The sequence below is a fragment of the Ptychodera flava genome (genome assembly GCF_041260155.1).
Source record: "Ptychodera flava strain L36383 chromosome 23 unlocalized genomic scaffold, AS_Pfla_20210202 Scaffold_23__1_contigs__length_28996876_pilon, whole genome shotgun sequence".
Taxonomy (NCBI): domain Eukaryota; kingdom Metazoa; phylum Hemichordata; class Enteropneusta; family Ptychoderidae; genus Ptychodera; species Ptychodera flava.
In genome coordinates this window covers 23,135,328-23,141,346 of record NW_027248277.1, presented here as the reverse complement: position 1 = coordinate 23,141,346, position 6,019 = coordinate 23,135,328, and positions in this window count along the sequence as shown.

The window sequence follows — 6,019 nt, the reverse complement described above, 5'->3', positions numbered from 1 at the left end:
AAAGTATAGTTTTCCAATACTAAACTAGCTGAATATGTTCTTTTATAACCGTTCGACAATTGATGTAAATGGCGTGCTGATAATACGCACTGCGTAAAAACCCTATAATGCTTACTGTATTAGCATGTATTATTGCCTGTATTTTAGCTGAAAAGTGCATATACAGATGAATACCGACAAGAATCCATTGCCTGTATTCACCACGCCTGTATTAGTGTGGATTCACGTGTATTATTTTATAATTCAGGCAACTTATTAATGTGAATTTATCTGTGTATTATTGCGTTTTTATGCAGTGACGGTGTTTAAAGGAGCAGATGTGAACAACACATCAACACATGTGATATTGGAATTTCATCCATGATTATTTGTATAGGTTGAGAAGTGTTTCTTGAAATTTCAAATCTCAATTGAGAAATTATATATCAATTAATATGCTATTGATATGGACTGTGACATGCAGCGGGCTATCACTGTTTTTGCTCATGAAAATTGGGACGGGTCACTCTTGTTTTTGCAAACAAATTTGAAGGGTGACACTTTTTCGAGCAGCGTCAGTTTGAAGAAAATACTGCCCCCAACCTGTAATTTCTGTCCAGTCCCTTGTGGCTGACGTTCTTAGGCTATTTCAGAGGTAAGAAGTCATGCCACATGGTACTTCCAAGTGCCAAATCCACCCTTGGCCTTAAAGTGCATAGTGTTAATCAATGAATCAGATGAAAATTTTGGGGAGTCACATTTTACAGTAATTGACGAACTGGCGGGAGTTAAATTTAGATATTCTATTGGGAGAGGGTCTTTTGCATTTCGTTTGTAGCTTACTTTCGCAGACCCCTCTCCTCTTCTTAAAAAACGAATGCTCAATAACCCTGATACCTCCCTGGTTACTCCAATAATAGCAACTAAACTTCTCCTAACATTTATTATTTCGAGTATAACGTCTAAAAGAGGTAAAAGAGGTCTTTTGATGTGCAACTTGTACATATATGTATTTATGTATGTATGTATGTATGTACGTATGTACGTATGTACGTATGTATGTATGTATGTATGTATGTATGTATGTATGTATGATGTACATATATGTATGTACGCACGTACGTACGTACGTACGTACGTACGTATGTATGTATGTATGTATGCATGTATGTATGTATGTATGTATGTATGTATGTATGTATGTATGCATGTATGTATGTATGTATGTATGTATGTATGTATGTATGTATGTATGTATGTATGTATGTATGTGTGTATGTTTTGTTATGTAGATCATTTTTTCTCACACTCTTGAGTTCAATTCATAAACGGGAACATTCTTAGGGTCACTGTCTTTCATGACCTGGCCATTCAAATTAGTCACAGGTGGAGATGTTTTAGAGCAGCGATTATTATATCGATGGAAGTTCTGTACTGCTCTTTGTTTTCTTCTATAACTATAAGTATAAATACTGGTGCAGCTTGGTTTCGTCAGACAAATTTTGGGATCCTGTCACAGACATGTTGCTTCAGGACTTGAGAAACTCCAGCAGTATAATTCTCAAAACTTTTTCTCACTCTGCCACGCTGGACGTAGACTTTGCACTGTGGTGGAATTTGCTCTCATGTCTTCAGGCAAGCAAAAGGGCTGTTCACTTTGTCTCACTGCCACGCTGGACGTAGAATTTGCACTACCGTGGACTTTGCATTCAAGTCTTCAAGTAGGTCAAAGGACTGTACAGTTTGTCTCATTATATGATTCGATTCTGGAGTGTTGTTGACCAAGCTGAGATAAATAGCTTGTAGACTTTTGCAGTTTGCTTTTTATCCCTTTACTTAGCGACTAGTTTTATTTTCTTTTTGGATTAAATATTATTTTTAAGAGAAACTGCTGAGTTCACGGGTTTTTGTTTTTTTAAGTAACAGTAGGTTTGAGTGTGTCTGTCTGTCTGTCTGTCTGTCTGTCTGTCTGTCTGTCTGTCTGTCTGTCTGTATGTATGTATGTATGTATGTATGTATGTATGTATGTATGTATGTATGTATGTATGTATGTATGTATGTATGTATGTATGTATGTATGTATGTATGTATGTATGTATGTATGTATGTATGTATGTATGTATGTATGTATGTATGTATGTATGTATGTATGTATGTATGTACGCATGCACGCACGCACGCACGCACGCACGCACGCACGCACGCACGCACGCACGTACGTACGTACGTACGTACGTACGTACGTATGTATGTATGTATGTATGTATGTATGTATGTATGTATGATTCATAATATACATACGTGTTGATACTTGTGGTTCTTCCAGTCTCTGAGCTCCATGACTAAGTAGATAGTAAACCATTTCAAAACTGTTGTTCTCTGCTGCCACCTGTAACGCAGTAACCATGATTCCATTGCTTTGGATTGTCCGATTAATGTCAAAGTTTCTTTCCTGACAAGATAGAGGGAGAGACGGTAGATTAAAACACATACAAATGTGAGTTATACTGTAGTAAGCAAGTGCGGTAAGTTTTCAACAGGGTTCGAACTCACAATATACTGCTGCCAGTCACCTAGCGGAGGGGTCACAGATAGAAATGCTGGGGCAAATCGATCCCAAATCTCAAAAAATGCGTTATTCAATGACCGAGCTAAGTTGTTACAATTTTTCTTACTGCGACCCCTACTCAAGCTCGTACACACAATTTCATATATCGCACACAAACATTATAGTATTTAAGTATTCCAATAGAGCGTACGAATCATAAGAAGTTATCATTCACTTTAATCTTTGTCATGATCCATATATTGCATCATTTAGGTGCTGACAGGTTTGAAGACCCATGAATGCCTACACGCATCTTGGACAGTAATCCGAACGGGTAAATACAACGGCTGAAGTGTGCCTTAAAGCAAATTAATCGCCCATATTTGGGTATTAGCAAAGTAAACGGGGTTTTTTGTCGTATCAGAAACGTGAGTCACTCTACAACAGAATATATTTCGTTGCCAAAGTTTTTAGGATACTTAGTTGTGTAGCAAGACCGGAAGTCTTGGTGGAAAGTTGAAATATATGACGGCGAATAATGTAAGGTCGAAAGTGTTTACTTATTACAGGACCAGAAATTCAACTCAGTTTAGTGAACTGTAACATGTAGAAATCGTCTTTTTCAAAAAACTAAACAGATATTGATATGGTCTTTAACAGATTCTGAAAACCAACTTAACAGGCAGGAATCTCTCTCTCAATGATAATCGTTGTATTTATATGATATACAAAAGAATATGTGTAGTTGTGTAGGCTGATAAATAAAGGAGTGGCTTAACAAGGCCAATTATTACTACCGTAGTCCTATATATACAACTTGCATTCAAGAAATGTCAAAGGTTTGCTTGAGCAAATAATTCATGAAGTACGTTTTCAATATTATGTTTTTATATCATCGTAATCATAAAGTGATATAATATTAATTTTCTTCAGCAAATAAGGAGTATGTTTGAAAACCGATGCGGACTATTGTTGATAATAAATATAATCCCCCGTATTTAGAACTTCTGTGGTTGCGTCGCGGAAGATTGATTCCCCGTGTAGCGGCCGTATCCCTCCGAGCCGTAGGCGAGGGCGCTACACGGGGAATCACGAGTCCCCGACGCAGACACACGAGTGAGGAATAAGAGGCATTATATGTTTATAACATGCATAGATCCAGTGTTTCCATATAAGCTTTCAGGAATGATAATTACTGGGAAAGAACGATAGGGACTATTTTACAAGAATTCATGCGCTTGTGTATTTCGGTCGTGACTTGGGCACATCTGACTTTACTGCGCTCAGCTATACATGTCGATGTTAACTTCGAGCACGCCCGAGCTGCTCATATGGATAATAACGTCTTTCGTAGGGCTTTTTCTGAGCGAAAAAAGCGAAAACAGGAAAGACTATGCATTTTTAACACAAGGTATTTATTTGGTACTTATTATAACATCAATGTTAGTGAATGAAAGTTTCCTTTCTAGATCAAATTGACACCCTAAGACAGGATTTTTAAGCACGAATTATATTCTCGTCGGAGAGGATTACAGGTATACACATATTGAAATATGGCTGTTGAATTAGATTTGCATAACTGGGCAACATCAAACACTGGGCCAATGTATAACAAAAAGCAGTATTATTACAACTAAAAATATTGTTTCCTTGTTCTGGAATCACATTCGTTTTTGCCGTAAACCTATCCACGTAGATCAACATCTCAATTTCAATTCCAATCATCATTTGAACATAAAAGATTATTGGTCAGGATATTGTTTCACCGGGCTGAAATTATAGTCACAGAGACACAAGATAAGCAGAAAAAAAATTGAACATGTCAAGAGAGCTCTCAGAACCAATGGGTAACTAGAGTGGATATTTAGGATTCCCAGAAAGAAGGATAAAGCCAAGGCCACAGACAAATTAAAAGAAAGTTAACATCAATAAAGGCATTCCGCATGTGAGAGGCACTTTTGAAGTTTTACAGGTGGCTTTGAAATCCCATGGCGTCAATATGTACCACACACCGTTCAACTCCATTCGGCAAATACTCACCAACGTTAAAGATAGAACGGAAAATCTACAAAAGTGTGATGTAATTTATCGTGTCAACTGTAAAGTCTGTAACCAAGACTACATCGGGGAAACTGCTAGACAACTGGAACGACCCTCATAGAACACCAGAGTCGAGAAACCCCTGCAATTTATGAACACTGCAAGAAGACGGGACATGCAATCATAGACAGTAGAGGGGGTACTGGTACTGTCCATGATGCAATCAATCCTGATAACGTCAAGATCATCTCATGCGAAGATCATTGCATCAAACGCAGAGTGAAAGAGGCCATTGAAATCAAAACACAACGACTTGCCCTCAATAGGGATGAGGGGATGGAAATTCCAGCAGTTTACAACGCCCTCCTGTGGTCAGTTAACCTGTTACGTCATCTCATCATTCAAAATGATGAGGGCTGGGTGATTCAGCCGAAATAGTCTTCCAAAAGCATTTTGCTCTGAGTTACAGGAATTGCGGCAAAAAATCAGTATTACTTTCTTCATAAATGTGTTTTCCAAGCACATTTTCGTTATTTACTTCTGAAGGGTTCTTAAAGCTGACCAAGAAATATGTTTACGAAAATATAATACCTTGAAAACATCAAATTATGTACTAGAATGAATCGTTCACAAGCTGACTTAGCTAAAATTCTTTCAATAAAATAAACAACACTTGTCAGTTTAATCAAGCGAGATATGGATAGTGTTCATCATTCAGATAGTATAAACCATTACAATACCTTGATCCATGCAACGGCTCCAGGTACATCACCACTTTCGATAAAGTCAATCAATGCTCTCTCGTTGTCCTGTAATTTCTCTCTCTCAAACCAGTCTCTGGCTTTCGGACGAAGCTGCAAAAAGTCTGCAATTCTTTCAAAATCTGAAAAAAGTTAATTGTGATCGATAAAAGCATGCTATGTCTCGTGTTCATTAAAGTCTGCAGAGACTTGTCAAGTTCTTTACAATTTCTATCTATGAACAGTCACCCATGTTGTTGCATGTATGAATGATAATCGCCGGTTTCGCTTTTGATGCCGTAGAACGTCTCGGTATGGATGCATGAGTTTCTATGTAGGACTTGAACTGTATCTGACACAGGTTCAATGTAGGAGGAGGAATGGTGCCAGGTCTACTATCCGTTAACTATAAGTTTGAGACCCAAATGAAACCAGGATAGTGAACTCCCTATCGAAGAGGATGATTGGGAGACTCGACAATGGTGTTGTGCCTTTAAACAGAGCAAGTTGCACTCTTCATTTCTTCTTTTTTATAATGCGCAGTTGGTCCCAAAATATGTTCTAGTTTGTGAAGAGCTTTGGGACATAACTATCAAACTTAGGCACTTTTTGTTTTTATCTGGGATAAATTCATCATTTATATGTTTGGTTCACATAGTGTCAAAACCGTAGCGTCTCCTGAATATAGCTACAGTTTTGTGCCTGCTCATAT